We start from the raw sequence: 24062 nt of genomic DNA, 5'->3' as shown, positions 1-24062 counted from the left end.
TTCTTCCCCTGTACTCAGCACTGGTGAGGTCACACCTGAAGTACTGTGTCCAACTCTGAGCCCCTCAGTTCAGGAAGGATATTGAGGTACTGGAGCAGGTCCAGAGAAGAGCAACAAGGCTGGTGAAGGGACTCGAGCACAAGTCCTATGAGGAGAGGCTGAGGGAGCTGGGGTTGTTTAGCCTGGAAAAGAGGAAGCTCAGGGGAGACCTCATCACTCTCTACAGCTCCTTGACAAGAGATTGTAGCCAGGTGAGGGTTGGTCTCTTCTCCCAGGCAGCTATCCGTAAGACAAGAGGGCATGGTGTTAAGCTGTACCAGGGAAGGTTTAGGTTGGATATTAGGAAGAAATTCTTTACAGAGAGGGTAATCAGGCATTGGAATGGGCTGCCCAGGGAAGTGGTGGATTCTCTATCCCTGGAGGTTTTTGAGATGAGACTGGATATGGCACTTAGTGCCATGGTCTAATAACCATGGTGGTAGTCGATCAAGGGTTGGACTTGATGATCTCAGAGGTCCTTTCCAACCCGGCTGATTCTATGATTCTATGATTCTATGATTCTATGAAATGCAACTCTAACCTGTAGTAAGCATATAAACATCCACAGCTGTGACTTGTCCTCCAGATAGCTAAGAACCACTCACATGGTAAGGATGGTAAGGACAGTCAGCCCAGGGGACCAAACCAAGCTGGGTACACAGTGAGACACTAACAGAGTGAGACACTGACTGAAAAAACATTTAGAGGTAGGAGTGACAACAGCAACTATTTTGAATTACTGACTCCTCCTATTGCACTAAACCACTTTTTAGTATAGACATGGCCAATATTATCCTAACCACAAATAATTTTTCATGTAATTGGTTATTTTAATTTGATATGTTAATTTATGAATCTATAAACACACATACATACACAAACATATATATAGGAAAACACATCCCATGTGCTTTAAGGCGGAGCCATCTGAAATATTTTTTAATAAAAAGGCAGAAGAAAAAAGTTTTGAAGTTTTTTTCTCACTTCATTGATGACATTGTTAAAGTTAAATTTTTTATTTAGAAGCTGCAACTTAGGCAAAAAAGTGCAGTCACACAAAGTTGTCCAAGATTCTCATTGGCTGGAAATTTCTGTAAAATGGATTAAAGAAGTGAATTATTGGTGAGTGGTAAGCCAGCGTGTATTCTACTTGTGTGTATCAGGATGTTGATTTGAAATATCCCTATGAACACTAAAGACATTCCAGAGGACTAGAAGAACAATAACACCATGCCAGTGCTTAAAGGACTAAATGAGCCAACTCACATAATTATAGGGCTGTCAGCATGACATTGATCCCAGGACAAATTATAGAGTTACTGATATGGGACTTTGCTACCAAAGAATATAAGAAAGAAAATGGAATGAATGCCAATCCACATAAGCATATGGAAAGTAGATTTTGTCATAATAACTTTCTTTTGTGTGAGATTACTACTTTGGTTGCAAAATGGAATTGTGTTGATACAAGATACCTAGGTTTCCGTAAGACATGACATATACAGTTATATACACCATTTTGGTTCAAAGAACAGTGATGCAAAATTAACATGGTACACAGTGAAAGAGCTTTTTTTCTTTTTTTTTATTGGTGACCAGATATTGAGAATTGCTGTGTTTCCACCATTTCTGATGGTGGAAAAGGTTGAAGAGATAGTTAATGAACAGGGTAGGTTACTACAGCAGAATAATCTGTTTATGTCAGTTATCTGAGTGCAAGCAAATCATGGGATGTACTGTGGTCAGTTAAGGAGTAGAACACCAAGGACCTGCTGTATGTCAAGGTTACGGATTTTGTTGCTCTCATCACATTCAGACCACAAGGAACATTCATTTTTATTTTCTGGACATTTACAAAGAATGAGCTTAGGAGAGACAGGGGAAGCAGCAAAGCTGTGCTTGCTGACTACTGGAGGCAAACCCAAGAGGTGTTTCAGTCTGCATACTTTTCTACAGACAGAAACTGCTGGCAATGTCTCCCACACCCATCTTCCAGGACAGGGCTCTTCAACTGATATTTTATCACTCACAGCCTCCTCTTGTGGCCTCCTTGCTTTGTCCCCCAGATGTCCTAGGACTTCTGTGTTCCTTCCCCCCTTAGAGTGTCCCATAACTGATGTTTTGCATCTTCCTGTGACATCAAGGAGAAGAACTCAGTTGCTCAAGAGCTACCTGTGTATTGCATATTCTTAATATTAAAGAGGATAACTGCATTCAAAACTTTGGAGGTGAATGGAGAGAGCTTGGTTTCTGTAGGGCTCTACAGACAAAACACAAAAGAATGCACAATGCCTATCCATTAAGTATGTAGCCTGGATCTTGGAGTATGACTGAGTTAGTCAAGTAAGTTCCTCACAAAGTGTCCGTGAAGAGTTAGTTCCCTTGCAGGGGGATCTGGAAGAAACAAAATATTAAGTTATCAGCATGTGAAACACAGAAATGTCTGAAAAGACGCACCACATAAATAATTGACTGTGGGCAGTCCTTTACCTTCCTTTTTAACCTCTATTTGAACATTTTAATTTTCTCGGGCTGCAGGCAACAGAATAATGTTTCACAGGCTGTATGCAAGCACTGAGTTAGAGGAAAAGTAACTTCAATTTTTTTTTATTGTTAAATAAGACATTATTAGAGGTAAATTGAGCCTTACCTCAAAACTTGGCTTATTCCACAAAGCACACAGACATTTGATAAAAGAAAGAGCAAGTTAGTAGTTTTTAGATGAAGCCAGTGCTGCTGCTGCTTTCAATTAGTGAACTAAAATATAAAATTTAGAAAACATAAAATTTAGGTTCAGATTTTCTTGGTTGTTTGGGCAAGATTCTCACCTGATGTAAAGCAACATAATTTTCTATAGTTACAGTTGAGTTCCTTTCTTTCATATCAGCTGAGAATCTGGCAGCTATTATTTATTTGAACTTCCAGTATGACATGAAACTATTCTGAGATATTTCTCTTTTTTCTTATTCAACCGTAAGCCAATATCCAGAGTACAAATGTTTGGTAATAAATTTTTCTTACCACTGGAATTTAGACTAGATACAAATGTAATTTAGCTGGTACTTTATTTTACAGCACAGGGGATTTGTTGGATACTTACTAAGGGCGAAAACATTTAGTTTAGATATTGACACCAGCAGTGCTGTCATCTGGCAAACACTGGAGCACATATAGTACTTAGGAGAATTATATTTGGTAAATAAAAAAGATGTGTAAGTGAAAAATATGTTGATTGTAGTATAGACTGATATTTTAAACAGTCACAGATGGCGATGTACTAGCTGGTTATTGACAGCAATATCAGGTCTAGAAAGGGTTTTGACAGGTCTCATCGTACAATGATTAATTACTGCAAGGCACTCCAATTTCCTCCCTTGTTCAGCTCATGGCTCAGAGTAAAATCTGCTGCTCTTATTACACTCTACAGCACAGGAAATATCATCTCACTGCTGTATCCAAGGACCAATCAAAAGCACAAAAGTCAGTCAAATAAGACACGGTCAGTGCTGGAAAGGCCTTTCCTCAAGGGATCAAGGAAGGAAGTAAGTTAATGTGGCTTTACTCTCTGTGTTTTAATTTGTTTTAAATGACCAATGAGTAGGACAGATGAATAGGTTTTCTGAGGAGAGCAGGTGGGTACTAGTTGAGTCAGTTCTCATGTATAAAAAGATATAGGTGAAAAATGAATAGCTGTGATGCAAAACAAAAGATACTAGAGCTCATGCTTAAAATGTATACACTAAAAAAGAACTACAAGGACAATAATTGAAACACACAAGAGCTAAGTATTTTCCTAAGACTGTTTCTAAAGAAGAGACATTGCCTATTTGAAGGATTGCTGCTATGCTTCTGGTATTGAATACACAGCAATATTGGATGCAAATGGGTCTTTGAGATTTCTTAGAAATGGACAGGGGCAGGTCCTGCCTCATAAGTGTTAGAAAATATTCAGCGAGTAGCTGTTGTCAAGAAGGTTTTTACAGTGCAGTGGTTTTTAATAAGGCAAAGGAGATTCTACATTGCCAAATGTTGAATGCGCTTAACGTCTAAAAATTCTCCCTTGCGTGTCCTGAAACAATAGGAAGCATGTATGTGGGGTGAACTGCCTCAGAGTGCAGAATTCTTTTTAAGATTTTCAGGCTAGCTCCAGATGAGGTGGTAGATCTACACATCTGCACAATGCAGAAATGATACCCTGGGTCCTGGAAGCAGTGCAGACGCATCATTGCTGCACTGAATTATGCTTTGGCTAGCACAGTTATGCTGATGTGGCTATGCTGCTTCCAGTCTTAGCCTTATCCTGAACTAGCTCAGATCTCTCTACCCTATAATGCAAACTTATCCGTAGTCTTTGTCCTTACCAGAATCTAGAAGTGTTGAGGCTTCAAATATACCACCTGTTGTATCTGCAAAACAGAGGGGGAACTCTCGGGGATCTATCCAGCTGTAATTAGCAAACTGTACTCTGAGGTGGGCGTCCTCTTTCTTTTTCCTGTCCTTCCTCATACAACTAGACATAGGTTGCCCAGAACTTTGCCTCAAGTTAGCAAAAACTACTTTCTTTAGTTCTTGGAGGCTGTGTTTTGCATCAAGGTTGAAGATTGGGCTGAATGTCTGATTAAGGTCTAAGCTGATTTAGATTGACAGGGTTTTAGATGCTGGTGTGTGTGTGCATCTGTGCGGAGCGGAAAGGTGTTTTCAACTTCCTCTGTAACATAGGATGTGGTTCAGCTTTTGGGAGTCATCAGAGCAGCTCTCACTTCGTCAGTTTTCTAACATCAAAGGATCTTTTGGAATTACTAATGCCTTGATCTCCACTTCTCAGTCTGTAGCACAGAGTTTATTCTGAAACACTTTGGTCTAATTAAAACCGTGGGGTTTTTGTGAAACTGAGTGATATATAAGGTTTGTGATATAAAAGAAGGAGAAGGCAATATGATCATCACAATTGTAGATTTGGTGATCTTTTCTGGAATTATGTTCCACAGGTCTTCATCTTCTTCCTGTGGAACAAAACTAGGTAAGGATGTTACAGATATCCAAGAGCTTTAAAACTGTAAGGAAACCTGCCTTGAATTTATTTTTACATAATCACAGAACGGGTAAGGTTAGGAGGGACCACAGTGGGTCATCTGGTCCAACCTCCCTGCTCAAGCAGGGTCATCCTAGAGCATTCATCCAGATGCAATATCTCCAGTGAGAGAGTCTCCACAATCTCTCTGGACAACCTGTTCCAGCGCACAGTCACTTGCAAAGTAAAGAAGTTCTTCTTCATGTTGAGATGGAACTTCCCGTGCATCAGTTTCTGCACATTGCCTGTTTTATTGATTGGCACTATCAAAAAGAGTCTGAGTCCATCCTCTGACACCCTTCCTTCATATACTTCCATACATTGATGAGGTCCTGTCTCACTTGTCTCTTCTCAATGCTGAACAGCCCCAATTCCCTCAGTCTGTCCTCATAAGAGAGGTGCTCCGGTATCTTGATCAACTTTGCAGCTCTCACCTGCACCTGCTCCAGGAGATCCATATGTCTCTTGTCCCGTGGAGCCCAGAACTGGACACAGCACTCCAGATGTGGCCTCAGCAGGACTGAGTAGATAGGCAGGATCACCTCCCATGACTTGCTGGCGATGCTCTTCCTAGTGCACCCCAGGGTACCATTGGTCTTCTTGGCCCCAAGGACACACTGCTGGCACATGGACAGCTTGTTGTCCCCCAGGAAACCCAGATCCTTCTCCGTAGAGCTTTACAGCAGGTCAGCCACCAGCCTGTACTGGTGAGTGGTGTTAGTCCTCCCCAGGTGCACAACCTGCCAAGGTCCGTGTGAAGGGCCACACAGTCCTCTGAGGTATTGGCTACTTCTCCCAGTTTTTTAGCATCAGTAAACTTGCTGAGGAGGCACTCTATCCCCTCATCCAAGTCATTGATTAACAAGTTAAACAACACTGGGTCCACTACTGATCCTTGGGGAACCCCACCAGTGACAGGCCTCTAAATAGGCTCTGTGCCACTGATCACAACCCTCTGGGGTCTGCCCTTGAGTCAGTTCTCAATCCACCTCACTGTCTGCTCAGCCAGTCCTGAATTTGCCTATGAGAATGCTGTGAGAGATAGTGTTGAAAGCCTTGCTAAAGTCAAGGTAGACAACATCCACTGCTCTCCCTTCATCCATCCAGGTAATTGTTTCATCCTAGAAGGCAATCAAAATTTTAAAAACTTGATAACTCTGAGAAGTTTTTAACTTTACCTGGGTGTAGGCAGCTTACTCATTATACTTCTTCAGTATAGTTTATGACTGAGTCAGTGTGCTTTCTGCTTTTAATCATTGTTTCTCAATTTGATAAAGCAATGGATGAGAAGCCTCCTGATTACTCTGGAAGGTGTTTTTAATCTGGAAGTGGTTCAGTGGGTAGTTGTGGGGACAGACATTAGGCTGTCATGGTTTAGGAATGCTATTCTCCAATATAGTACTCCCACCGAAACTATGCCGCTACTCACTTCCTTTGCCCCCTCCAACTGAAAGCAAAAAAGGCAAAGATAACTGGTTGAGATAAGAAGAATTTACTGGAAACAGCAATGAGATAAGAAAAGGAACAGTAGCAGCAACAATATTAATAACAAATGGTATAAGACAAAGAAATGATTTACACAGAAAGTCCGCGACAGTACCGACCATGTCGCCTGCCACACCTTCTCCCTCCAGAAGGAATGCCCTTCTTCTTGGAAGTGAGAGGGAGAGTCACTTTCCCCCATCCCTGGCAAATAACATGAGATGGTATCAATAACATTAGGGTCTTGGCCATGCCCACATGGCTCTAGGCTCTGCCCCTTCACTGCTACTGCAAGAAATTAACCCTGTCCTTGTCTGAAACCAGGACGGAGGCCTGAATCTTCTCTCACCTAAACACTATTCGCTGATCAAAGGTGAAACAGATTCAGTTTAGTGTTGCCTTTTAGAGCTGATTACCGTTGGTAGAGCGTGAATATGATCACATTGCATCACTAAAACAGATAGGCGGTAGTATGATGTGTCTTGGTTTTTAAGACCATGCTTCACCCAAAGGCACGGTTGATATAGTTATGAAGAGGAGTCTGCAGAAACGGAAGAGCGGGGAGGCAGGTGCTGTCACCCGTACAGTATTGTTTGACATGACTGATTTATTTCAAACCCGTAAGAAAGAGTACACAGCCAGGAGACATAAAAGAGAAAAAAACTAACCTTAGAAATAGAAATTTACCGCTATTGAATAGAAATGCAGAAATAGAAAAAGAGACATTTTAACAGAAATAGTGTAAAAAGGGAAGAATTTTTCGAAGCAAAGGACAAAAAAGGATTGACTTAGTTCCTGTAAAAGAGAGATGCCTGAACTCTGGATATTGACCATTTTTCTAGGATGAAATGCCTTGGGTGACAAAAATCTTGCATTCTTTTAACATTTAGGAATACTGTAGTTCTAATAGAGTCCTTCTTACTCAGGCCCTGACTTGTTAGGCCCCCCAGAAGTGCAGTAGTGGCTGACACACTTCCTTGGAACAAAACTAAAGGAAGATTTTTTTCCTTGTCTTCCATATATTGTCCATAATACTGTAGCTCATACTGAGTGTGTCAGAAAGCACTTGAATGTACCAAAGAAAAGATAATCATGTGATCAGCTGAAAGCTGATGCATGAAATTGTCTAATGGCTGCTTGAATGCATGCAGTGGGTCTGTTAGCTTCTTGTGATGTAATGCGGCATCCTTGCTTATTGTAAATAAAACTTCTTACTGTGAGAATAGTTTTCCAAGTTTTGCAGACTCAATGAATTTGCAAATTGTTGCAAACCAATATCAAATCTGAAAAATCAGTTTACAAATTCATTCAAGTATCACCCTCCACCCAAACTTCACCTTACTTTCCAAATTCCTCGCTTTTATTGAGCTTTTCTTTTTCTATTAACATTACTTTTAACAATCCAGTTAAAATAGATCTTATAGATCAGTTTAGCCCACTGATCTAAAACCTAGAAATAAATATGGCAATAGCATACGTAGTAGTTTTCATCTGCAGGGTCTTGAGAGTTTCTGGATCTTCAAGAGTTACTTAGAATTACCTATGACATCTTATTCCCTTGTCCTTCAGCCTTCAGGTAGCAGTGCTCTTTTAAAGGATCTTATTGATTGTATAAAACTATGATCAAATAGCAAAAATGACTGACCAAAAATAATATACTCATGGAAATTTTGTGTCACCATTGTATTTATAAGGTAGTGAATATATATGTAATAGCCATATACCATAATTACCAAACATCTAGTTAGATATCCATTATATCAACTTTTATGTTTGAATTTTAGAATATTTATGGACTTTAAATGTTGTCACAAGAAAGTTTTAATACTTTTGTTGACCAACTGAATTATTTTTATATTAACATTTTTTCCTAAAGCTGAGGTGATATAAAACCAGACCTAAACTGTATTAAATAATGAAAGAAAATCAATATAATTTAGGAAGGCTGTGAATCATCTGCTATTTAAGTTATTTATCAATAACTGCTGTTTAATCACTTGCTGTCTAGAGGATTATCACCTCCTTTATCTTTACATGCGATGGGCAAAAACTCTTCTGAGATGCTTTTTTTTCAAAACCTAAGGTGGGCAACATATCAAAGAAAGTTCACTTTGGTAGTGGGATTCTTAGGAACCGTTCATCCATATTTTCAAGAAAATACACAGAGATGACTTTATATGCTCCCTAGAAGCTGGAATTAGGTGTTGAAAAGTTCTCTTAAGGTGTTATTATATATTGATAGATAACAGGAAGAAAGATTTGGTTGAAAGCTTTATGACATGGAGGGATTCAGGAAAGATATGTACCAGCTTTTCTTCAGTCGCCAGTTCATTTTTGTTATTCATATATGAAGGCTACTGAATGACAATTCAAGTCAATGCCATACTCTCTGTTGAATGGGAGTTCTCATTTCTGTAGTAAAGGAAATACTTGTGCCAATAAAGCACTTAAAGAGCTGACATTTTGTCCTATTACATTTGGAACTTCCAACTGCAACTACTGCAGTTTTAAAACAGTGGCTGCTGGAATTATCACATGTGCTTCTCCTATCTCTCTGCCTTGGCTTAATTTATTACATGAGGTAGGATCAGAACCAGATCCTGCCTTGGACAAAATAGACAGAAGAAGGGAAGAGTAAATTGCAAGCTTGGTAGCAGCAGATTGTACTTATACATAGCCACAGTCCTCAGAACAGAGGATCTCAAAAAACAGGAGCAACTAAAGTGTTTCCTGTTGTACCTCTGCAGGTATTTACAGCTGCAGCATTAATCCCTGGATACCGTCATGGAGCTACAGTGCTACAAGTTCTTGAACCCACCATGACTGGATAGCTTTGGTGATCAGCACTGAAACAACAATAAGGCTACACATCTGCATCAGAACTATAAGACTTGAAAGGAAAAGCAATGTTTGGTTCTATGTTATCTGCAGAGACTATTGGGATTGGGTAGAAGTTGGAAAGCAGGGGATGGTGGAAGAAGAAAGCTTTTAGTATAAAGAATGACTCAGGAATGTTGTAAAGTGAAGGAATGTAAAAAAGAAAAGAAGAAAAAAACAGAAACCTAAAAAGTGAAAGACATTAACCACGTGGCAACTCACCAGACTAATTCATAAATATATAGCAACAAATGACAATAGACCTTCATGTATCTTCATATATCTTCTCTGTGCTACTCTAAATAATGCCTTTTCTACTTGGAACAAGACATCTTCTAAAAAAAAGAAAGAAAATCAAAATAATTCTCCCTTTTTAACAAATATTTATTAGCAACCACTTTTTCAAATCCAGTAATTATGTTTTGAGGGGTGCTATCAGTTCCTTTATTTTTAAAGAGCTTTTAAAGACCTTTTTTTTATTGTTTCCTGATACACTAAACTCAAAAATTTCAATGTCTGACAGTCATTAAATGCAAAACATTAAGTTTTTCTCTATGGCTCAGGCGCTAGTGGCACAGAACAAAACACAGCCAAAACCATTATAGCACCAGTGTATGAACAGAAAGGTAGGTAAGAAGAAGTCATAATGTTTAGCTCATGGTATGGTAAGAACATTAAACCAGAACTCAGTAATAAAACAGGACCCCTTCGCACAATACATTACCCCTTGCTGAGGGTAGGCAAAGCTGATGGACACCCTGTTTCTGCCAGCAGTGATGCAAGACCAAGGTCATGCCCAATCTTAGTGTCCGCAGAGGAGCTTCAAATATAAAATTGGAGAATTTTTTCTTCTTTGATTTAATTTTCACCTTCTTAGCTCAACTTCCTTGAGCTGCCCATGTTACCTACTCAATGCCTTCGACACCAGGACATGATTGAAAAGGGGTTTATCCTTTGTCTGGTTAACTGTGGAAATAACATGCACCAATGTTTGGTAATATGACTAAGAACTAGGTTTCAGTAAAGTACAAATTCATAAGGTTTTACATGAAGAGTCAGACATTATGCCATTTGTCCACACTCCCCTTTTTTGGTTCTTTTTGTTCTGCTGCCTGTTGTGTGATAAACATGACAGGATAAGTTGCACAAATTTTAGACCTAGCTAGGTAATGTTTCTAATGCAATTCCTTCCCAGGTTTATATTTGTTGGTGCAATAACAGAAAGGATATTAAGTTTTTTTTAAAATATTGATAAAAAGATACTGACTTTTCAGAAATAAACTAGACCATGCAGACATGTTTATGATTAAAAATAGAGAGAAAAGTTGTTAACTGAAATGTTTTATTGCTTGAAACCTGTTTAGACTAAGAAGAGATGACAATGTCCCTGGATAGAATGACATATTTTGAAGAACAAGCCAAAATGAGGGTTCTATTAATAGTAGAGTGAATCTGGTAAGCTTTCATATATATGTTTATTCCTGACACATCCTTTTTTTCCCTTTTTTTCCCCCTAGACTGTAAATTACACATGAGAAGGTTTCTGGTTAGCATAGCTGTCATGAGGAGACCGAGTGAGGAGATGATGTTATATGCAAGGTTTAGCAATCAATGAGAAATCAGTAGTGAGTATGAGTGGAGACTTCAAATAGGGTGATGTTCAAGGGGATCAGGACTGTTGAGTAAAAAGTATCATCTGGGGCTTTGATCTGTAGGAAGCTAGAGCAAACATGGAATTTGGGTGACAGAATTTAGATTTTATGTAGAAATGCAGCAGTGGTTTGAAACAGGAGGATTTTTACGATAGAGCTCTAGAAGAAATACATCTTTGACCACGAAGAATGGGCAAATCTGTATTTGGAGGTACTTAAAGTATGAAGGGATTTTTGGTGTGAAATTTTGAGGTGTCCCCATTAGACATTCTCAGCCCTTAATCTTCCTTCGTAGGGATGGTGACCTATACTCAGGCCCTTATAAGTGTTTTAGGCTTAAATATGCCCTCTGAATTCTTAAGTTTGTGGACATTAGTGTAACCTTCCAAGTCATGCAAAGGAAAATGTATGTCTGTAGTATATGTGTGGGAAGAGTATGTGGTACTTTTGTATCCTTATCATACTAGAGATCAAGGAATATGTGGCGCATTTGCTTTGTTACTCAAAAGAGGTCAGAACAGCAATGTGCAACCCATGTAACTAAACCTGTGTGTTGGACAAATACACTCTGGTGTATAAGCAGTGGCAGACACCAATTATTTTCATAGCTATAAATAATAGGACCAGGAACCCACAACTTCTTCCTCCAAATGACAGGCTTCTTTCCTGTCTGTTTGAAGGTAAATAGCAAAGTGACAGTTAGCTCTTTAAGTAATATCATCACCATCATCATGGCTGGGCTTTGCGAATGAAGATTTGGAAAGGGCTCTACCCACGTTTGTTACAAGCGCGCTGGTGGCTAAAAAGGCAAATATGAGATAGGCACGACCGCTTGCAAAAGGCACAGCAGAAAGACTCCTTAGGTGGTATGTTCTGCAGGGCACAATTCTTTCTGCGTTGTCTTTTCTCCTCGAGAGTCATCCTGTGTGCGTTCTCAAAAGCATCAGCAGTGTTATAGATGGTGTGTCTCCAGACCTCCTGATTGGAGGCCAGAGTAGACCAGTTTTGTTGATCAATATGGCCAAGGCTGAGATGTTGTTTCAGGGAGTCCTTGTATCTTCTCTTCGGGGCTCCTCTCTTGCGGCAGCCAGTGGCAAGTTCACCATAAAGCAAGATCTTAGGGAGGCAGTGGTCCTTCATCCTTGAGACGTGTCCTGCCCAACGCAGCTGTGTTCTCATCAACATGGCCTCAATACTTGTGATTGCTGCTTGTTCTAGAACAGACGTATTAGTCACATAATCTGAACAGTGGATGTTTAGGATTGTACGAAGGGAGCATTGATGGAAGTGTTCTGGGACATGCAGGTGGTGGCGGTAGATGACCCACAATTCAGATCCCTATAAGAGAGTAGACAGCACTATGGCTCTGTAAACACTGATCTTTGTACTTTTCTTCAAGTGTTTATTTCAACAAACTCTTTTATGAAGCTTTTCGAAGGCACTGTATGCCTTTGCTAACCTGTTGTCTATCTCCCCGTCAATCTTACCATCTGAGGAGATGAGGCTACCTAGGTAATTAAACTGCTGGACTGATTTGAGCTCTGATTGGCCAATGGTGATATGGGGATGATGGAAGACTTCCTGAGGTGCAGGTTGATAGAGAACTTCTGCCTTCTTTAAGCTGACTTCCAGCCCAAAGAGCTCAGCAGCGTCTGCAAAGCAGGATGTTAAACGCTCCAGAGCTGCTTCTGTGTGAGCGACAAGGGTGACATCATCAGCATAAAGCAGGTTTAAGGTCTTAATATGGGCCTTCAGTTGCCTTAAGTTGAAAAGGCTTCCATCAGTACGATATCGAATGTAGATACCGTCCTGATCATCGAGGTCTGCCGTGGCCCTTTGGAGCATCATGCTGAAAAAGACTGTGAATAGGGTAGGAGCGAGAACGCAGCCTTGTTTCACACCATTGGTTATTAGAAAGGGCTCAGAAAGTGTGTTGCCATATCTGACTTGGCTGTGTTGATCCTCATGGAGTGAGATGATCATTTTAAGGAGCTTGAGGGGACAACCTAAGTGTTCCAAAATCTGCCATAGACCTTTCCTGCTCACAGTATTGAAAGCCTTGGTGAGGTCAACAAAGGTTACATAGAGACCTTTGTTCTGTTCCCTACACTTCTCTTGCAGTTGTCTGAGAACAAACACGATGCCTGTGGTACTCCTGTTGGCTCTGAAACCACATTGGCTTTCAGGTAGAATTCCTTCTGCTATAGTGGGTATTAGTCTGTTTAAGAGTATTCTTGCCAGGATTTTGCCAGCAATGGAGAGGATAGTGATACCACGGTAATTTGAACAGTCTGATTTAATTCCTTTCTTCTTATATAAGGTGAGGATGACTGCATCACGAAGGTCTGATGGTAGTTAGCCTAGTTCCCAACAGCATAGTACAAACTCGTGAAATTTAACATGGAGTGCAAGGCCCCCATGTTTCCAGACTTCAGGTGGAATTCCATCAACCCCAGCTGCCTTGCCGATTTTCACCTGCTGAATGGCCTTAAGGGTTTCTCCTAAAGTGGGGGGAGTATCCAGGTCATACTTCACCGGTTGTTGTGTGATGGAGTGAATAGCTGTGTCTTGGACTACACGGTTGGTACTGAAAAGAGTCTGAAAGTGTTCAGACCATCAATTCAGAATGGAGGTTTTATCTGTCAGAAGCGTTTGACCAACACTTCAAGAGGACTTTGAGCTTGGTATGTAGGCCCATATGCTGTTTTCAGGGCTTCGTAGAATCCTCTGTGATCACCCATATCTGCGCATAATTGTGTTTTTTCAGCTAGACTGATCCATCACTTGTTCTGGATGTCACGGAGTTTCTGTTGGAGCTTGCTGCATGCAAGAGGAAAGGCTGCTTTTCTTACGTGACAGGAAGGCAGTACAAGGTGTGCTTGGTGGGTGGTTCTCTTCTTCCTCAATAATTCCTGGATCTCTTGATTGTTTTCATTGAACCAGTCCTTGTTCTTCTTGAGGGAGAACCCTAAGGTTTCTTCAGAGGACTGCAGGATGCTATTTTTAATTTGGTGCCAGAGCGTTACAGGAGAGGGATCTGTAGAATCTGTGGAATGGTTATCAAGCCTAGTTTGAAGATTAGCCTGGACTTTGTTTCTCACTATGGCTGACTGGAGATTGTTAACTTGGAGTCTCCTCCTTGGGATACTGCCCCTTTTAGGTTTGAGTTTAAGACTGAGGTTAAGTTTACAGTGCACCAGTCATGGTCTGTTTGGCATTCTGCATTGGGCATCACATGGGTGTGGTGGACATCGTGGACATCTCTCCATCACACCAAGACATAATCGATGAGGTGCCAATGTTTGAATCTGGGATGCATCCATGTTGTCTTCAGATTATTTTTCTGCTGAAAGATAGTATTAGTGATGGTGAGCTGTTGTTCCGCACAGAATTCTAGCAGAAGTCGACCATTATCGTTGCAACTTCCAACACCATGCTTGCCTAATACTCCTTTCCAGGCTTCAAAATTCTTTCCTACTCTGGTGTTGAAATCACCAAGGACAATGATCTTATCATCTGCAGGAATCTTCTGGGTAAGGCGGCGCAGGTCGATGTAAAATTTATCTTTTTCAGCAGGGTCAGCTTGGAGAGTTGGGGCATATATACTAAAGAGGACAACGTGCTGCTTGTTGTGTAGTGGAAGGCGTAAGGAGATAATGCGGTCAGAGTGACCTGTCGGCAGATTTTCGAGTTTAGGAATAATAGAGTTTTTGATCATGAAGCCGACTCCTGAGAGATGCTTTTTGGTTCTGGGTTTACCTGACCAAAAGAGTGTGTAACCGTCACCATGTTCTCTAAGGCTGCCTTCCTTCGCTGACAGCAATGTCAATGTTGAGACGTGCCAGTTCATGGGCAATCAGGGCAGACTCATGCTCAGGACATCCGCTATCTGCAGAATCGAGCATGGTTCTGATGTTCCAGCGTGCTAATTTGGGTACACCTTTGGAGGCCGGTGTATATGCCTTTGTCTTTTGATCCTTGTGTGACTGCATTTGTAGAAGATGTTGATATAGGGCTTTGCAAATGTGGGTAAGGCCTTCAAGCCTGTGCAATGGATTTTTTAGGTGAGACGCAGTGTGCGCGGAACTGAAACCACCCTTTAATCCTAAGGTTCATGTGCCAGGACTGAGCGAGCTTGGACGGTGGCAGCAAGGTCCTCAGGACACAGGTTTAATTAGAGTGACCTTCTCTTAGATGGATGGCCTTACAGGGCTGATCAAGCTCCATCTGCCCGGGTTTAGAGTTGTCCTTCTCTTCTGCGTCCTTTAAGTAATATAGTGTCTGCACATCCTTCCATGAACAATTAAAGGCTTTCTGCTACTGAAAATACTTATTACCTTTTATGACCAAGGAGATTTCAATCCACAGTACTGAATATGAATGCAATCCCACCACCTTGTCCAACTCTGCACAGCATTCCTGGCACTGAAAATTATTTAGGGAAATTTTGTGTGGTGCCACAGGCCATATCTTTTCATCTAACCAACAAAAGAAGTGAAAAGCACATTAGAGTTTCATGCATTGCACAAAAGCACAGCTAGATCCTCTCTCAGAAAAATGATAGGGAACAGGCTGATTTCCATCTAGGATGCAACTAATTGGTGTGTTCTCTGAGGTGTGATAGAATATCAGAGTATCAGGCATAATATTACTGTCTTGTAAAGCTACTGCATAATGCAACCAGTAGAGTGTGCCACAAAGGTTATACTAAAAGACAGCATGATTTTAAAATCAATCTGGTGTTCTGTGATCAACCAAGATGTTTCTACATGAATAGGTTAATGCAAAATCTGGTTCTAGCATGCATACTTACTGTAACATGCATTTAATACATGTATAGATTTACATGTGTTCCTGTACAAAGATGTAAGAAAAATGTGTAGAGATAACTGGAGACATTCTGATCTGAAGTGGTAAAAACAGACATTTCACACCCTCTGGGAACAGGAAGCAGTGCAGGTATCATACTAGTAAATACCTTCAAGTGATGATAAGAAAGCTAGATGAAACAATTGTCTTTGAGAAATAGCTTTAAATAAAGGACTCCAAAAACCTAGGCACATACCATGATGATCAAAAGCAATTTTCATATGCAATAATAGAAAAGAGAACAGTTGACAAGAAAAATGAGTAATATTTTGGCTAGTGGTTTTTTTCTTATTATTTCAGTGGAAGATCTTAAAATAATTTTTACAGAGAATTTAAGCTGGATAGAATAAGGAAAAATGTACAAATGATACACTCCCATGTGCATATGATGTCACACTGTATGTAGATCAAATCCTTACTTATACTAATTTAGGCTCACACTACATTGAGTTATTATGGCTTAGTCCCCTCCCCACTTCCAAGTTTATGCCAAGTGAAAACCATTGTAAAATAGACATTAATCTAACCTCAGACTGCAATCTGGAAGTATTGTATGCAAGACAATACCTGACTGTAATCCTTCTAATATATCATTTGCTGAGAGATGTTTCTGAAGCTAAATGGTAAACATTCCCTTACTGACCTTTCATAAATAAGGTGTCGGGATATGAGGAGAAAAATAATGAGGCTTTTATTAAAGATGCTGGAGTTCTTAGAGGTTAAGTGGACTGCCACTTATTTAGGTAAACTAGGAGAGTACACTAATCAGAAATACTGGTAATAATAGAGCTTAAAACATTCAGTGTTTAAGAAAGCAGGGTTTTTCTGGTAAAATGTCAAGTAAAAAGTTGGTACTCAGTAGCTTGAGGATGACATCCTCAATCTGTGCAATAGCTAATAAAAACCCAGGTGTCTTTGGTAAAGGAGTAATAGGAAGGAAGGAGGGATGGAAGGAAGGGTGACTAATGGAACATAATTGCGTATGGATATTGGATATGGATTTTGTTCACTCTACACAGCAACTAGGGATATTTTCATACATGTTTGAAAAATTGTCCTAGGGGACAAATGTCTGCTCCTCAGGGTTTAAAAGAAAATACGGCTGTACAAAAACAAATTTGCACAACGGGTGAAACCAATGAAAATCCTATTTCTGTGGAGAAGCAAAATCCTCCATCACCTGGTTTCTTATCTCACCCACTTTGCTGTAAGAGAAAGATACATAATTATGTGGCTGCTTGTCCATGCAGTTGTGGTAAATTATATTCTTTTACTTTTAACCTATATAAGAGAGTGCTACTTTTCAGTTATTATAGACAGGATGGTAACATCACATCATTACTAATATTAAAACTAATATTATCAATTTTTTTCATTATCAGTACCCATTTTAAGTCCCTAATATTGAGTTGCTTACAGTTTGCCACAACTTCAGTTCTTTGGGTGGAAATTTCTCCATGTTCTGTGTCAGCCTCAGGATAAAATTTTTATTTTTGCATTTTATTTTAATTTGAAACAAAGTGGTTCAGCAGTACATTATTGCTTTGAACAACAACCCACTCTTTCCAACAGAGACTTGAAATATGTGTCAGGGATGTGTTTTTTTGCTGGCCCCTTCAAAATCCATTGAAATTTGGCCAAATAATAAACATTTGAAAGATACTCTCAGCCAACTTCCTTCTATTAAAAAGCTAAAATTTCAAAAGACTCTTCCTCCCTGAGCATGTGTCTACTGCTAGTTGAACCATATGTGACCTCTTTCACAGAAGGCAAGTGAGTATCCTGGATCCTATCAGTGGTCAGAGACTGTTCCGTTTTACTTGCAGCCTTGTGCAGGGCAAGGGAAAGGCAGGAACTATCAGAATGAAGGTTGAGTTGTCCTGTGTTTTCTGTGTTGTATGTGACCTCCAGCTATCGCTCAAGAAATCTGCAGAAAGGAGGGGTTAAAGAGACAGATCGGGGTAAAGATAAGCAGCAGAATTAGGTCAGCAAGTCTTGTGAGAGGTAATGTGGAGTGTGAATCAGAGCTTCTACCAGGGTGTTATAACAAGAAAGGACTTGTAATGAGGTGAGGTTTGGAAAATGTAATGAAGACCCAGTGAAGGAAAGGGTTGGAATGAGGGTAGGCAGATAATGATTAAGTGGGAGGTGTTTGTTTATTAGTAAAAGTAAAACTAGGATTAGGACAGTTTAGGAAAAAATGGGGTTAAAATACTACTGAACAGAATCTGGGTTGCACAGAGAATCGTGGTTAAACAAGTAGTAACATGAAAACAGGATAGAATGGGTGACAGATTGAAGCAAGTGTATTTGAGTGCACTCGGAAGAAAAGAAAAAATGCAACTTTATCTCTGCATCCATTCCTTTTTTTTCCTTGTGGCAGATATTCATAAATTGAGTGTAACATAACGTGGCTGTAGACAAAAATGTGGACTGCTAACACGTTAAAGTTTTGCTTGCTTTTAAAACTAAAATCCTGTAGAGCTTCATATAACTGGAAAAAATGTTAAAAAATGCAATTAAAGATGTGTTGATAAAAATTCATGTGATAAGGAATAATAGATAACATTTTCAATATGACATCAGCCTCAGTGATTGAGACAATTTTAAGTTATTGAAACTATCATTGCAATGCAAGTAGATTACATTGAACTTACCTCTGCTGTAGATAGTTTCAGTTGGAGGTATTGGTTTTGCAAAAGGTTGCTTAGGTTGCCTGTATTTTTATATTAGGCTTTAGGAAGCATCAAGTGGAAACTTCTGGGATACTGTGAAGATACCTTTAAGCCACGGCTTCCTTTTCCTTTTCTATCTACAAGTTCTTTTTGAGGTGTTCTTTTAGTCAGCAGCTCCAACAAAAGCTTAGTTGTCTAATCTATGGTTAAAATGCATTTATCATATGTGCATAATGTTCTTGTTTGAAGAACACTGATTAATTGATCTGGGCTTTCTAACCTGTTCTGCACAGGTTATCATCCCATTACAAGAACAGAGCAAGTTCTACATCCTATGAAGACTGTTCCTTTTCTGCAGTAATTTCTGCGCTCTTGCTCAATCAAGTATTAATTGCCATATTAGTATGTCATGGTTTTTATACTGAATTTTGTTATAATTTATTCATAAAACACTATCATTTAATGGAAGTCTAAGTATATTACATTTACCTTTATGAATTATATTTCTCACTGCCAACAAATCATATCGGTTTAATTTTACATGAGTCGTTTCAGATGAAATTATAGAGTGGTATTATCTTCTCATAATCCCAGATAACCAGGATAACTGGCTTTGCTTATTCATCCTTTTTGCCCTTTTGAAAGGTTGCGACTCTAGATTTTTCCCACTCTTCTGATATTTCCCCAGGACTTACTTGAGGTCAGCATTAAAGATTCAAAAGAGTCTAACTGAACTTGCTCCTAAATGGTGAAGGCTGGCTTAGAGTCTGTAAGAATATATCTGAAATAGGAGTTATTCCTTTTCATATGCATCTTTACCAATGTATTTACCTTCAATGAATTTCTTCTAACATTTAATTCCCCCATACCTGAAGGTACGATACAGTTCCAGGTTAAGATGAAGAAGTGACTGCAGTATCTGGATTCCAGTAGCACTGTTTGCACTTCTTCACAGTGAACTTTTTTTCTCCTGCCTAAAATAGCTTAATATCAGAAGGAAGTGTTGACACTTTATATTCACCCTCTCTTCCTTCCAGTTATTTAGAAAAACACTGACCAGTGGGAGACCCAAAAAACATGACTGCAGAGCTCCACAGGGATCTTCTTTCTACATTGAGAATGGACTCTCAATCTATGTTTCCAATCTTTTAACCAATTATTTATACATGCAAAGATCTTTTTCATCTTCCGACTTCTCAGTTTCTTTAAGAACCCTTGGTAAGGAATCTTGTCAAATGCTTTCTGGAAAACCAAATAGTCTGTATCATCATTGTCAATCTTATTCATTCTCTTGTGTTTCATTTAAAGAACTTGTATTGATTTGTTAGGCATTGTTTCTTTTTATAGAAGCAGTTGTAGCTCCTTCCTGTAACATGTTATTTATTCATATGTCCACTCATTATATTCTTTACAATAGTTCCTGCTGAATTCCACAATACAGATGTTGGAGTTCCTGATCTGAAGTTCCTTCATTATGCATAAGCAGCCTTTTAAAAAATATCTGTTTTTGCCATTGCTTAGTTAACAAGTTATTTCAAACAAAGACTGTGCATAACGATTCAGAGAGTTCATTCTTGCATCAGCTTAGGATTCTTGGGTATTATCCCTTGTTGGTGACTTGTCACTGTTCATTTTATCTTTTTTTCTGATAAACCAGTTTAGAAACATTTCCTTTTGAAGTAGACTTTCTGAGGACCCCTTATTTAGAAGAATCGTGGCTTAGGAATTTATCCATTTTTTCCATGTCTTGTGTTTTTGGTGGGTTTTTTGCTGTCTTTCTTTCACCATTTTACCCCTATGGGAGGAAACAATGAGATGAACTTTCCTTCACAACTAAGTTCTGCAGTTGAGTTGCAAACTTCCCTGATCTGTTAATTGCTCTGGAAAATATCAAATTCTCCAAAACCAAAGCTTATATTGCCAAAAACAAGCAAACCTGTGACAACAGAGAGTTACAGTGAAAAGCAGCATTTCAAAACCACATGATGTTTGGTTTGTTCAGTTGGTTCAGCCTTTTCTGACACTTCCAGAGCGACATTCAATTGGTGACAAGCAATATGTACCTGCCACAGAATATGTAGGACGTTTCAGTCCTGGACACCATTTGATACTCAGAAATGCCTTTAAGTGATTGATAACTATGTAGTAGTCTTCTTGTCATTAAAAAAAACTCAAGTCAGAGAGAGATATGGAGAGATATTAATCAAATTTCAGAAACATCTCTGTATTTGTATGCATATCTGACTGTATCCGTGCATTTTATTGAAGTAACACTCTGTAAATCATACAAGTTATTTTTTTCTCTTTTAATTTTTAGTAGAGTATTCACCAAATTGGGAGAGTTACTTTTATGATAGTAAGATACAGCTATATAAGATACAGCTATAAGCAGCTTTAGGCTAAAGATATACTACTGAACTATTGTCAAAAGCTGTCAGTGTTGCTTTCAACAAAGTTAACAACAGTAATTGCTCAAGGTTGGAACCTAAGAATTGTTGAACTGAAAAGGATGAAGATTGACAAAGCTTGGCTTCATAAAATTCCCTGAGGCTTTTCAAGACTTCTGTATGTTAGAAGTAAAACACTGTAAACTAATGACTCATTAGTTTTATGCTTATTAAAGGGATAAGTGTGAGAGATCTGTATGTATTTAATCTCGTGAAGAAACATATTTTTTAAAAAATATCTAAATTTGCTGGGTAGCTATAAGTACCTGTTCTTTTTTACCAACTTGTGGTGCATTTATGTCATCAATATAATATCTTTATAGGCTACTCAGAAGGACTTAGCAATACTTGTATTATCTTTAATCCCAAAGTTTTCAAGAAAACCTTATTATATATTTTTTAATCATTTTAGTCAAGAAGAAAATATTTGACAGCATGTTATCTTTTCTTTCGATAGCCCATGGTATATTGTTATCCATTGTTTTCTAGATGCTTCGTTTGATTTCTGATGCTGCTGTTCTATTTATCCCCTCCCACTCTTGCTGCTGCTCATGCTATTCTTCTACCCTTCCTTTTTCTACACTTGTGGTGCTCTAAATCTGTCAACCAGATGTAACTTCCAGGAGACCTGATTACAAGCAGATTTGCAAGCTCTTGTATGTTACTTTCTATTTTAAAAAGTTGACTTGGGATTTGGAAAAAGCTCCCCATTTAGTTCTTTAAATAGAAAGAAAATACTGTAACTCAATGTTGGCTGCTGGTAAGCACTACTGAAACCAACTCATGGCTGGAAACAGATTTGTGACATTGCTTGGCTTTATGTGTGATGATTTATTTTAATGCTATTAGAAAGTATGCGTAGACAGAGTTTGTTTTCATTTTAAGCATTTCTAAAGGTGTGAGGCCTTATGGTACTGGGGAAGGAGACAAAGGAAGACTGTCTGCACTTCTGAAAAAAGGACACTGGTCACTTTCCATGACCTATGTGGGAGCTCTGTTTCAACTGTAGGGCTGTTCTAAGCTGTTGGATTACCCTAGGAAATGTAGTTTGCTATTCCTTTCCTGACACTCACAGAGCTACCTACACTGACTAACCAAAAGCTGTATGGCAAAAAATGCTGCGCCTTCCCAGGCTCTTGGTTCAATAACATCTGCAGTGGCAATGGGAACCTCGGCAGAGAATCACAAAATACGCTGAGTTAGAAGGGACCCACAAGGATCATTGAGTCCAACTCCTGGCCCTGCACAGGACCATCCCCAAGAGTCCCATCATGTGCCTGAGCGTGTTGTCCAAACGCTTCTTGAACTCTGTCAGGCTTTGTGCTGTGAGTAAGCAGTCTTCTGATACCTTCTGTCATGTCTGATACCTTCAGCAGCATTCGAAACAGCTCATCCTCCCCTCCTCCTATCTGCACAAACCTGCCCATGGGTGGGCAGCACGGAGAGACTGGATGTACTTCTACTGCACAGCTAGACACTCTCATCTGGATATCAGTGTCCAAAGATGGAGAAGAAATGGAATCTAGTCATGAGAAAAGAAACAATGAGACAAAGTAAAGCATGCCTCTGAACAGTGGCCCCAGTATGACAGCATTTCTTTAGAGACCATCAAATAATAACAGTTTTTGGACTGTAGCTTGTCAACAGAGAAGTGGAAGGCAACAGTAGTGTATGGTTCAGGGGCTTTGGTGACACACCGTGTGCATGAAGCGTGTGCGCCGTTGTCAGTGTTGCTGAGGTATTCCAGTAACATGTGGTGCTGTCATTGTTTTTGACTTCACAAAAATACCATGAGGTATCTCTCATAACTGACTTCACTAACTGATGAAGTCAGCTAGTGCCTACTCTGGTTCTTTGCAGTCCTGGAATCAAGTCCAAATTTTGCCAGTAAACATGAGTAATTTCACTCTAGGAGATGAGCAGCAGCAGTCACCTCTCCATTCCAGTGTAATCGAGTTTATTCAATAAAATTGTTCCTAAAAGGGACTATTTCTCTGCCTACAAAAGAAATTAAAGAACTATTCTACATTTGAGGGAAAATGGGATTTTCTCATTTGTGGTAAAGACAGAAGAAACAACATTGGAAGGGAATTAAAATTAGCCTTAAATTGATAGCTCTAGTCTTACTTTCCCCATCATCTAGTTTCTTATGAACCATGAAACTGATAACCTTCATGTATGTCACAGGAAACATTGCATATACTGTGAAAATATTTGAAAAAAAGTATTATAAAATTGGTTAAAACCAGTCCTCAGTATTTCAGGTGATGATTATATATTTTGGGCCAATCTGCACATATGACATATTTAGGACAATGTATACATCTGCCCAAAGTGATAATTCCCCTCAAACTGTAGTAAAAACAACTGAGTGTGGCCTTAGCTCTGCACTCTTACTGCTGCCTCAGGAAAAATGAGTAATTTTAGTGACAAAACAGATCCAGAATTATCTTGAGATCAAAGACTGCAGTTGTAAGGGGCTTTTTCTCTGATTGCTCAAGTTTGGGAGGATGCTTATTACAATACCTGCATATCAAGCCAAAGCTATTTGTAATTCATATTAGCTTATGTTTTACGAAGTATAATCATTATATGGACTTTGCAGTCTTTCCCACACTTGGAGTGTAACACAATAATCTACTGCTTCTCAGTAGATTATCCTGTCTGAGGAAATGTATGTGACTCTAAAGTTGTAGCACTCCCATTCCTATTTATTTGTATATTATTCATATTTGTATTTATTCAAAGAATGGGCCAATCCTTCACATATTTGACAAATAGATGCACCATGGTTGTTGTGGTGTTGTCGTGAAGTGGAAACCTGCAATAAAATTATTATAATAGTTATCAAATGCTTGCAATATTGAAGTTATAATCAGTTGCAATATAAAAAGATATGTATTTGTATATGAAAATTACCAGGTTTGAAACCAAAATGCATTGAAGGTAT

The 24062-nt window shown here is 39.2% G+C and overlaps 1 long non-coding RNA gene across 1 annotated transcript; it reads left to right on the top strand.

The window, feature by feature from the left end:
- The first annotated feature begins 2235 nt into the window (after positions 1-2235).
- Positions 2236-9749, top strand: LOC113998377. The gene is made up of 3 exons (XR_003544429.2): positions 2236-2382; positions 3467-3581; positions 9340-9749. It is a non-coding gene; the product is annotated as an uncharacterized LOC113998377 (long non-coding RNA).
- Positions 9750-24062: the final 14313 nt, after the last annotated feature.

Source organism: Pipra filicauda, unplaced genomic scaffold (genome assembly GCF_003945595.2).
Source record: "Pipra filicauda isolate LSUMZ 115617 unplaced genomic scaffold, ASM394559v2 scaffold56_size3634133_pilon, whole genome shotgun sequence".
Lineage (NCBI taxonomy): Eukaryota > Metazoa > Chordata > Aves > Passeriformes > Pipridae > Pipra > Pipra filicauda.
The sequence above is the reverse complement of the archived record's forward strand: the minus strand, read 5'-3'. Positions and strand labels throughout refer to the sequence as shown.